General features: G+C 39.7%; 1 protein-coding gene across 4 annotated transcripts in view; it reads right to left on the bottom strand.

Moving 5' to 3' along the window:
• Positions 1 to 11,995, bottom strand: part of sh2b3 (SH2B adaptor protein 3) — a 65,431-nt gene extending 53,436 nt beyond the window's left edge. Inside the window, exon 1 of one of the 4 annotated variants that reach the window (XM_026186225.1) lies at positions 11,645 to 11,995. The gene's annotated coding sequence lies outside the window, so the exon portion shown is untranslated. Of the gene's footprint in view, positions 1 to 3,778; positions 3,949 to 11,644 lie in introns of those variants that run through there. The other 3 variants (XM_026186222.1, XM_026186227.1, XM_026186226.1) reach the window with 3 other exon arrangements.
• Positions 11,996 to 12,209: the final 214 nt, after the last annotated feature.

Raw genomic sequence — 12,209 nt, 5'->3', positions numbered from 1 at the left:
GCTTGTCAAAACCTATAGTCATGTAAACAATATCGCCTAAATAATCAACTAGCCAACTCTATGATTATAGCTCTACTAATCAGCAAATCATTTTAAAATAAAAAATGTTTATAAAAAATTCCAAATTCACTGAATTCACAGTGGAAATCAAGCGAACTTTCCCTAAAGAGCAAGCTGTGAAGAAATTGTAAACTATAAGAATAAAAAGATAAATATGAGAAACTAACGACAGCAGAAGTGGAATTGAACTCCTTTTTGCACAAAGACAGGAAGAAGATGCAACCACAGGCGCAATAAACATTAGTTACTACTTGACTGCTACACATCAGCTCCAACACTGCACTCCCGCCAGACCCTCCAGACATGACATCACAGACACTACCTCCATGTTTTTTCAGACACACTTAAACATGAATAGATATCAGATTGTTGGGCGATGAGCTAAACTGTTTGCTCTTGCTCTAAAACACACAAACATACAGATGTGTGAGCAACTGGTCTGGGAATGTGTGTACATGTACACCTCTATGTGCTGATTAGTTGTACATTATTGCAAAAAATAGGATGCAGTCCTAACTGTCACGCTCATTAAGTAAAATGCAATTTACAGCGAACCACATCCGTCCGACCTTTATATAGCCCGAGCCTTATTACCGACATCAGCCGGATCCAATCTATTGCTTATGACTCAATTAATATGCATGGCATAGAGGCTCACAGAGACATCAAACACTCGGCGTTTCCTGTAAAAACTGCAGTGGAAAATTTATATAAATCACACACACAAAAACCTAAAGCCAAAAAATAAAAAAAACAACACAGCAACATGTGCATCCATGGAACTCGGGTCAAAAACAGATTTTATTACCTCTGAATTTTCACTCCCTGAATCATTGAATGAATCAGAGATACGGATAAACTTATAAAGCAGGGGCACAGTAAGTGATTGTAAGAGGGCGGAGAAGGCAATAAAGCAGTGAGAAAAGGAAGAGGAGGAGGAACAACAGTCACAAGGACAGAGAGAAAGACAGATGGGCGGATAATGAGAGGCCAGGCAGGAAGTGAGAATAACAAGCAGGAGAAAGCTGAGAGGAGAGGAGACGGCGCCAGGTTTGTGGATGAAGGTCCAGGTGGCAGAGCACAAGAGGAAAGGAGACCAAAGGATCACTGCTCTGCTCTGCCTGGGCAGCAATCACAGCAACAGGAAGCCCTGCCCTGGCAAGCAGCAAACAGTGCACACATGCAAAGACGCCGTGCATGTACACTCACATGCACACCAACGTGCTGCCTTACGTGAGGAGAGAACTAGAATATCAAGTACAAGTGTTACTTAAAATATTTAACTGTGAGCATGATGAATACACATTTGTGGTGAAAGCTGCAAGTGAAAAAAAAAAACCAAGTGGTTCTGGGAACTTTTCTGCTTTCGTATTTTAAGGCTAAATCGCAGTACACAATACACATCATGATATTTTAGAATAACCTCTAAATTATTTTATAAATGTTCGATTTATCTACTCTGATACATACACTACACTGATTACTTAATAATGACCTAATATGTTAAATTTAAAGGTACAGTGTGTAAAATCTCACCACTAGATGTCAGTAGATTGCAGACTGCCATCAACTGTATCCTGTTTTGTTATTGATCCTGTTTTTGCCGCTATTAGCAACACCAGTCTTTGGAATTAGGGGTGAGTTTTGATTATCGATTTATCGATTAAAATCGATTCTAGCTTGGATAACGTGATATCGATTCATTAAAATCCTGAATCAATTTTTTAATATAAATTTATTTTGCCCGAAACGCCAGAATCTCAGGTTAAACCTCACAAAATTTCAACAACCACCAAACAGCTAAAACAGTAAATGAGAGCAGGTACACGGATTCTTCACAAAGATGCAAACACAAAGCGCTGACCCGCCGACAGATCAGAATCAGCGAAATGTCGCCTTTCTCACCCAATGGCACGGACACGGTCGGGGCCGAAACCCGACAGCTCGCTGATTCTGATGTTTCGGCGGGTGCGCGCTTTGTGTTTATGTCGTTTTTGCGCTGATTCTGAAGCTGCAGGTTTGATCTCTCTCCAAACAATATTGACTGAAAACGCTTAGCTGTGTCGCTGATAAACCCTCTGTAAGTTTGCTCTGCTTCATGCTTCAACAGCATCAGGTAATGTTCATATGCTGATTAACGGTTTCCTTCTGTTTTTGATGTACTGCAGAATATTTTTTATAAAAGCCCAGGCCTGGAAAATCGCCTTCATGTTTTTCTGTGTTTTATCCTCAGTTACTTTGACACAAAGGCATCTGCTGTGATGCTTAGACCTTTGATAAAGTCTCGCAAGTGTCAGCTTTCTTTTTATAGATATAAAAATATGGAAATGTACTGATACGTGATCAGAATTATAATATGCGCAGACAGTGTCATTAAATAAATATATAATTAAGTGCAATTCAAGCATCCTCTCTCCACAAGAACAAAGCAAAACCGAGATCATTTGTGACACAGCTAAGGTTCATCATAGCCTGCACGATGCACCTTGGAGGTGCAGATTTATGCACTGGACCTTCAGCTTAGAGTTGCATGGGGGTTTTTTTATCCACATGCACACAAAAAATCATATGATCACATCAGCTAAGCTAAAACTGTTGAGAGAAAAACTGTAAGTCAGATCATAATTCAGCACCGAAAGCTTGTGACATGATCATTTGGTCAGATATACGAGAGCACACAAAAAGCCAAATTAGTTACAAAATGTTCCCGCTGAAGAACAGCTGGTAATTTTAGCTCTTATCAACATGATATTAATGGGAGGAAATGGGTCGGCTTTTATCGGCTTCTGAGATAAAAATAAACCGAGTCACAATATGAAACTGAAAAGATGTGAAATCGCTAATTGTTTTTTTGCCATCACTCCACTGAGACACGTCGTCACTAGTGATCTTAGTATTATGATTACTTATTTTTGCTATGTTTTAACACTGTTGCTATAGATGGGAGAGTGAGAACGGCGAGAATAAACAGTCATTACAATCCCATTTTAAGCAGCAGCAATCACGTTAGCAGCCTGATACAGAAACTGCTTTGGTCTCTATAGCTTATTTCTCTTTAATAACTGTAGAGTGGATGAATAAAACCATTTAGATTTTGACTGCCTTGATTGACAAGTATACCAACAGAGACCATTATAACCAGTAGCTGTCTACTAATTAGTCTTCATTCAAATCCTCTCAACCATGCCTTTTTGAGCATATTAAGTTAATTTTTTTAGAACATGTGGGCACCACTGAGTGAAAGTTCAATTTTATCTTTTTTTTAGTACTTTCAGATTTTAGATACAACTAACCAAGTTTTCTACTGTTAGCTGTTAAGTTAGTGACAAGACAAACTGGCAGTAACCAATAACCTAAACTAAATACTTTAAAACGAGGAATCAAGAAATTAATAGGTACTGCTTCAGTGGCTGCCTCCATCCAGTCTTTGTTAATGTTTGTTTATAATGGAGCACTGTAACAAAAAATAATTTCCCTTAGGGATCAATAAAGTATTCTGATTCTGATCTTTTATGTATAGTCTACGATACGAACTAGCAAATTTATACTTTCATAACTTCTCTAGTTTGATCGGTAAACTAAGAAAAAATATCGCCATGCCTGTGAAGAGTCTGCTTCATGGCTGTAAGTGTACATAAAGTTAATAAATGTCCCACCAAGTTTGATCAACAACATCCATAAAAAACAAAAAAGCCGACATGAATAAAAATCCACATACCACTACTATCCAAGTCTGTTTTCAAGAGAAAAGGGTCCAGGAATTCGCTCTAATACAGCCACCATTCAATATTGTTTTGACAAGCACAACTGCCTGCTGTACTGATAGGCAACATACCAGTTAACACAAACCGACACCATGTGACCTTTTTTCCATTCCTTTCACTTCATGTTTTATACTTGAATGCAACAAGCTGCTCTGCATCACGCCAAAGTGGCACGGCCTGACATCAGCTACCCGCAACGAGCTGCGTTGAGGCCGATTGATCAGGTGCATAAAAGCAGAGGCCGACATGAAAAAGACATACAGTCGCAGGGTTGGGATTGGCTGAGGCTTACTGTTCCTGTTTGTGTGAAGTGAGATGTGAAAGAGCTTTGATAATACATAGAGCAGAAAGCGAGACGCACACAGCTTACATAATTGAAGAACATATTGTAAAGGAGGAAGTAGCGCTGAAACATGAGATAACTTTGGGCTTAACTTCCCATAGCCCGAGGAAAGCATCAGCTGATTCAAAGGTATAACACGAGGGGAGGCGGCGATTGCAACTACTAGGCACAGCCAGAGCCCAGTGGTGTTGTTATACAAGTTTAATCTGGATATCACAAAGACATGGATAAGCTTTGGCTCTGTAATCCCTGTTCCAAACACTAACTTGTTGCTCTGTGAGAATGAGCAGGAAACCTTTTGTCTAACACATGTCAAAGGAAAACAATTCGGATGTAGCCATATTACTCACAAAGAAGCTACGGAGTAAGAGCAGGGGTGTAACAGTACTGAAACTGAGACTGAAATCACACTACAAAGATCTGCAAATCTGGACTTGCCATGCCATAAGATTGAAAGTGTTAAAATATTCCTATATTAGAAAATATGTTGACCAGCCATCTATCCCACATGGTGATAGAAGTCCTTCAAGTTTCCCGAAAATGCACTTTTTCAGGTTTCCTTCATTGAATTATCAGAAATAAGGTCAAACATCCAGGATTGCCAGTGCTTGTTTCTTTTATTTTGTATCATCATCATCATCAAATTGGTGCAGTTTTTATATCTCATCTTTTATATCTCAACAGACAGATGCTTAAATTTATGCTCAAAAATTTGATTTTGGCTTTAAATTCTGAAAACGTGTTTCTTCAGACCTGAAGATTTCTTTATCGGTGTGTTTTAAATTTATGTCCTTATAAAGACTCAAAAATGCTGAAAAAATAGGAACGATTAAATAGCACTAAATGTAAACCCAATTCCACGTGCTTCAGTGTTGGCCAGTACGTCGGCTGTACTGATATACTCTTTATAATGTCAAGCGCGATATGAATTTTTCAAATACCACTACAGTGCTGAACAGATAACATACCCACTGTGGCTTTCAAGTGGTTTAAATGTACTTACTAGAGGCCACAAGAAATGGTGATGGGGCCTAGAATAAACTGATCAGTCTTCCAAAAGCTAAAATACCTCACACTGATGCTCCAGGAGAATCAGAAGGAAATATCTTGTAAAAAAAAAAATCTCCGCGTTAGATGTGGAGTGAAAGCAGGGGGTGTAACAGTTGTGAAACCGAGACCAAAATCAGTCAAACGTCTGCCCGTGTGGAGCCTGCTTTAATCATACTAGTCGCAAATGAGGAGTTTAATTTTTATCTGTGACCCGATCAGAAATCACATGATCAGGCCTCTGGCAAAAATAATTTTTATCAGTCTTCTTTTGAAAGAAAAAAACTAACAAAACCTAAAGCTGTAATCTAAAACCGCTGTTTCTGAGAATTGTTACACCAAATCAGACCTTTACCGGACCTGATTGTAATGAAGTGTTTGCCTGTAACACAGACCTCATTGTGTGTTGTGTTTTGTCAGCTTTGAGGCCTGTACTGTCTGTGATGCCTGTCATTTGCTGCTGACTTCATTCCCTCCTCACATGTCAAATCCACACAATCAAAGCAAAGTCATAACTTGCCTCTCTCTTTTTTCTTTTGCCTGTTGCTACACGAGCCCTATAGTTTAGTATTTCCTTCACATGCCAGGGTCAGGATAATGACAGACTGCAGATTGTGTAAAGATGTTTTGTATTAGTCATTGGTAGGATGTCGGACAGCTGGAAGGATGTGTATTAGTCAGGATACATAATATCATCATATTAACTGTTTTATTTAAGCTAAAACCCCAGTTTTGTTTTCCAGTGCTCAACGTGGATTACTCCTGCACACAGTCTGAATTCCTTCTTATCATCATAGACCCAGCCTTTGCTTTTCCTACTTTCCCAACCTGCCTCCCTGTCTCAGTTCCCACCACAGGAAATAGGCAGAAAGTGGCTGGACTTTATTTCTGTGTCTTAAGAATAGCAGCATTGTGTTATTGTTGTCGGAATGCAGAGGCCTGAGCCCCCCCCCCCCCTTAAGTAATAGCAATTTGCCCATATGTAGTGTATAGCAAGAAACAGTGTACCCAGTACAAAAGACAAGTCTTGACCACTGTTTTTATCCCCTCTTGATTTCTCCAGCTCTGTGATGCAGACTAATGCAAACATAGAAGGGAACAAGAGAATATCCACCACTGATGTGTCACAAATCTGTTGCATTTCTGCGTCATCACAGGATAAATGATACACTCCTGACTTTTAATATTTAATTATTATTTTCCCTAAAGCTACACAAATGAGTCACAATATCAAAAAACACTGACAGGTGGGTTGATCATCTTGTTACAAAGCAATGTTCTGCTGACATTCATATGGATATTACTTTTGACACTCAGCTCCAATAGAGAACCAAAACTGCCAATCAATAAATAAACAGATGTATGAATAATTACAAAGACCAGTGGCCAGACTCACTCACAACAAAAATGGCTGCCTGCAATCCAAACAGATCACTGAAGAACTGAGCCCCTACTCACACAGGTCGAAAACCGAGCCAAAACTTTACCTCTGACCTTTTGGGTACAAAATATCCCCACATTATCAAGAGATATTCAAATTTTGGTCTAATTAGCTTAGAAATTGTTGGCCAAGAACAAATGAGAGTGTTTTTTTTTTTACCGTTAAACACAAAAATCAGTTCACTGTTGAATTTAAAAACAGCTTCTCAGCTCGACTGTCACCGAAAGCTCAACCTCAACTTCTTACTGGAAGGTAAGGGATCAAAAGCTTAGTTTCAGAAAAGTTGATGACACAATCCTTGACTCAGCTACTCACCACTAAAACTGGGTCAAATCAAAACAATTCAGTCGATTCACACATTCACGACTCAAAACTCCACATACATGTCTGTCTGAAATCCACAAGCACTTTATGAATGAGTCACATGATTGTTCTGATTCACTTTGCCAATATTTAAGAGGTGCAATACTCCATCACTGTGTTGAGTTGTTGTTGGGATTTGGCTGAGACATAATTGACTCCATCATTCACTCAGATCAGCAGTGAATCATCTGCAGGCATCTGACTTCCCGGAAGGCTAGTCTAAACCTTTCTACGTTGGGGCTTATAAGGAGCGAACAGAGTTTCTGTGTTAGGCCTTACAAAGTGCCTCTTTTTGGCACAAAGACATTTCCCAAGAATCCTGTTTTTCTGCACTGATAGCAAATTATGTGCTTGTGATGGGACTTGCTGCAAACTGGACATTTTGTGTGAGAAATGTAATCCTACTTTCACTTCAGCTGAGACACGACTCGTATTTCTGCTAAATAGAAAAACACAGCTCTGTCTGACATGCAAGGGCAGAAAATTCTCACATTTGCAATACTACAACCATGAAGTACTTAGCATTTTTGTAAAAAAATTAAACAACAACAAAAGAATAGCACAGTTTAAATGCAGCGAACAACTCCAGCTCTGCACCACGCAGCCAAGGAATCTGGAAAAACTTGTCATGACGGGCAGTGTTTCTTTGGACAACTTGAAAACAAAACAAACTCTTGACCCCATCATACACCTTCACTGTGTGCAACCACCCACACACACATATCCATCAATGTCCAGCAAATGCCGAGCCTGCAAGCGCACACATGCTTTTAAGTGAGATCCTTATGCTGCTGCAGCTAAATCAAGACTATAATCAACATTCTTCCAACAACAAGAACAAGGGTGCATTGGAGTAAAACACACACCCACACACACACTCTCTAATTATTGCTGTTTTGGAAAAAACACAGGCACGCATGCGTATCCCCTCTCTAACACTTGCACAAACGTGTTCACACACAGGCAAGTACTTAACCCTAGTGAACGCCTTATATGTATATGTTTGTGTGTGTCTGTGGTGAGAATCCACAGTTAAAGCTAAAATTTTAGGACTCAGATGCCAAAAGCTGTGCAAGTCATATCACATAAACACACACCAACAGCTCAATAATGTCCGGGTTATTGTAGAAAGTCTGTTATGACCAGAAAATAGCCTTCTTTCCTTCCCCTTTTTTTGGTCCTAATTTGTTTCTTCTTTATTTCTCAGTCAACTCCCAGCTCCCTGCCAAATTATCTCCCATGGCTCTCCTCTCTCTTTTGCCGCCTCCTCCCTCTTCCCCACTGAGGCCACTGTGGGTCAGACCTCTCTCGTGGTCTCATCAGTGGATTTCTTAGAACCCCTGGGGGAAGCGGAAAAGCTGACTCTGATAACATCTCAGTTCAAGACATCGAACCATGACAGTGTCTGATCCGCATCTGATAGCCAAAGCTTCAGAGTTCACTCCTCTCACTTGTTTCTGGATGCACAACTGGTTCAAAAAACAAAAAAAGTAAAAATGATCACGATTAAGCTGCACTCCTTTCTTTCACAGCTTCCAGGATATTAATGTGCTGTATTGCATAAAATCCCCAACCAAGTAATCATATCAAGTTGGAAAAAATCTTGTTATAATCATGCTGAAAAGAGTCATGCTCCTCTCTAGAGAGACTCCAAGATACTCTGGTGGTGAAAAAATGATGGCAGAATTGCTAGGATGAGCCACAGAATTCAGGTTTATTATTTATTTTTATGTTTGAATGCTTACGTGCGTACACCACACCGCCTCTTTAGTCCACGGGTGTTAAACATGCACCACCAGGAGCCACTGCATGGCTTTGTGAAAACTGAAAACAAAATGCACTGCTAATCCTGGATCGCACAGGAATGAAAATGTACAGAAAGCCAAAAGGATTTTAAGATCTAACCAGGCTGTCGGATTAATAAAAGTCATAAAACACTAATGCTGTTTAGTTACAACAACACCACATGTGAAGGTTTTGTTCCTTCTATAGCTCCACTCTGATTAGTAAATTGCAATGAGAGCAAATGCACTACATGAATGCCAAAGGTCAGGCATAATGTTCAACTCGAGCTCATTTTTAATGGCATGTCTCTGTTAGAATATACTTGTGATTGTATATTCAGTTTTTTCTTCCCTTTCTTCCTTTGCATTGATACGGTTTTACGGGCATAGCCCACTTGAGATCAAATTGGGTTGCATGTGGCCTATAAGTGTGACACCCCCACTTTAGCCATACCACAAAGAGCAAAAGAGAAGTGAAGACAGAACCAATGCATCCATGCATCAGAAATCAAGAAAATCTGTGGGGAAGTAAAAGGGTTTTTTTCTGAGAAATAACAGTTTCACTTGAGACTACACAAGCCAAACAGGAATCTGGAAGTGCTGCAAACCTGTAAAAAGATTACAGATAGGCTTTAGTCTGTGGAGGGTTTTCACCAGCTTATAACAATGACGACCAAGACTGAAGAATTTTTTAGGATGTATTTTCAAACAAAAGATACTATCACAACAGACAAAAGAGTTAACTTGTGGTTAAACTACAAAAAAAGGAATATTTCATGACTCAATACAGTTTCACCTTCTGATGCAATCAGTTCGGTCATTTTAGTTTGTGTCTGATATGGTTCACTGTTTTCCAGCTGGTATGGCCTACATTACATTCTCTTCATGCTGGAAGCAGGAACTAAAGTCCTTGCTGTCTCTCTTTCGCCTTTCTAATTCATTAATTTCTGCACAGAAGACGTAGCCATGGCTGCACCTACATCGCTCACCATCGCTCTTTATCCCACACTGTAAGTTATGGTGACTGAATAGCGCTCCCTTAACCCAATGCACCGTTAAATATTCTCCTGGCTTTGCAGGCCTGTCTGGCATAAACCACGTCAGGTTGGCTCGACAGAGTTAAAATTATCAGCCAAAGAAACTATATACAAAGCCGTGTTACTTTACCACCCAAGAGGGATATTTTTTGCCTCTGTGGCTCAAGGTGTGACTGTTGCATCGAAATGACTCAGTCGTCAAAGTATGCAGACCTCACAAGGTAAATATGTACCCTGCAGGTAAGCTTCAGCACCTGTTAATATCACACAGATCACACACGGGCAAAAGTAAAATAACATAACCACCGAAAAATGTAGAAGAGGCAGAATTATGCAAAGAAAATGTTAACGTGAATGACAGCTCATTATTACCTCCAATATAATGTTGTAATTATATTGTGACCCAAACAGTGGTGCATGTAATGGGCCTTCTAATTTTACTGAAGTCAGCATGTCTTTATGCTATTTTACCCATTTGATGGCGATTAAGGATGGCAAAACATATCTGGTGGTCATGAAAATGTTTTAAATAAAAAATGCATTTAAGCCTTGATGTGGTACTCCCCAAGTTATATCACAACAAAACAAACCCCAATTGAGTGTTAATACATTGGTATTAACATGTTTAGCAGCCTCTGGTGTTTTTTGTTTTCATCTGAACCATAACCCCAATATTTTCCAAAAAGCATCTTAGAATGTAGTTTTCCATCTGCTCTTTACTACACATTTTTTGGTCAGAGGATTTCAGCAACCACCACAGCTAGTGAAGCTTTTACTTTGAAGGATCATGCTCCTGTAGTACACACACAGACCAACGTTGCCACATAAAGCACTCCACATTCACACACCTTGAACTGAACCATCACAACTAAAGGCACAACACGCCTTCACCTTCCCAAAAGTACCTTCATTTCAAAGCTCTAAAAGCTGGAATCGGTGCAAACAAAGACACACACACACACACACACACACAAACAGCCATGAGCCAGAAATAGACCTGAATTCCTTCCAACACACACACACACCAAAATGAGTACTTTGATTTACTCTCTCTCACACACACAGACACACACTCACACAGCACTGGACTCTCAAACCAAGTGGCTTCTCCCCACTAGTTTCTAATCTCCATCCAGCAGTCATGAATAGGCGCAAACTAAATTTCAGATGCACGTTTTTAACACGGTATTTTTTTAAAGCGTACTTTATCAGTGCCTGTCTCTGTATTTAAATACCTGACACGAATCCCTAAAATCAAGGGTCAGTGGGATTAGTATTGCGTCATCACCATGGCGACCACTGCTGAGTAAATTTGCGCCAAAGCCTTAAACAATTTTTTGAGTGACATAAATTCACTCGAGTTAGTTACAAACTTGCCAACTGCACATTTCCATGTGTGTATATTGTGACAGCTGTGCTCGCTGAGACAGAAGAAGCTGTTCTGTGGTTTGACAGGACCAAGTTAATTTCTAGTTAAAAGAAAAAAAAAACACTTTAGGGGCAAAAGGGAAAAAAAATTAAAGGAAAATCTGCGCCAGCACCGCCTGCATGCAACCAACTCGGGAAGCTACTCCTGCAGACCCTTTAAACTATACACAACCACGTTTTTTTGTTTTTTTTTTACATTTCTTTTTTCCGACCTTGAAGAAAAAATGTTCACATGGCTGCTGCATATTTTGGGATTAGTCGCCAAGCGGCTACATTTAATAAAGAAAGAAAAAGAAAGAAAGAAAGAAAAGTTTAGCAATGCTAAGAAGAGAGTGTGGGAGAGGGAGGGGGGGGTGAAAGTTACTGCCACAACATACTCACGTTCTCCGTTATCTCGGATGGGCACCCACCGCAGCACGACGACTAACCAACAAGTTGGACTTCGCATAACGGAAATGTGTTGTGCATTAAAGTAAGTCTAAACGACGTCAGTGAAGAGCAACGTGAAGTGGACACCGGAGGAGAAGCCGTGCGATAAAAAGTCCTTCGCTTTCTCCCTCATTGTGACTGCATGCGACTGGTCCTCCGCAAAAGGGGGGAAAAAAGAGAGAGGAAGAAAACTTTCAGCCACGAACTTGACGCGGAAAAAAATGGTTAGCCCTCGTTTCCGTCAAAAAAAAAAAGGAAAAAAAAGTGTGGCGGTCCAGTGAGCTTTCGCGATTAAACTTACTTCCGCATTTGTATTTTCAAAATAAGACTTTCTATCTTAAGGAGGCAATATCCGAATTGTAACACCGTTATTACAGTAGACTAAAACAAAAGTAAAATATTGCGTGGAAAATATTTTACTTAAATTAAATAAGAATTAAAAATGAGTTTCTTTTATAAAGACAAACAAACTGTATGCTTACAAAGCTCATTAGAATAAAAACCACCAAGGTA

Source organism: Astatotilapia calliptera, chromosome 12 (assembly GCF_900246225.1).
Source record: "Astatotilapia calliptera chromosome 12, fAstCal1.2, whole genome shotgun sequence".
Taxonomy (NCBI): domain Eukaryota; kingdom Metazoa; phylum Chordata; class Actinopteri; order Cichliformes; family Cichlidae; genus Astatotilapia; species Astatotilapia calliptera.
The sequence above is the reverse complement of the archived record's forward strand: the minus strand, read 5'-3'. Positions and strand labels throughout refer to the sequence as shown.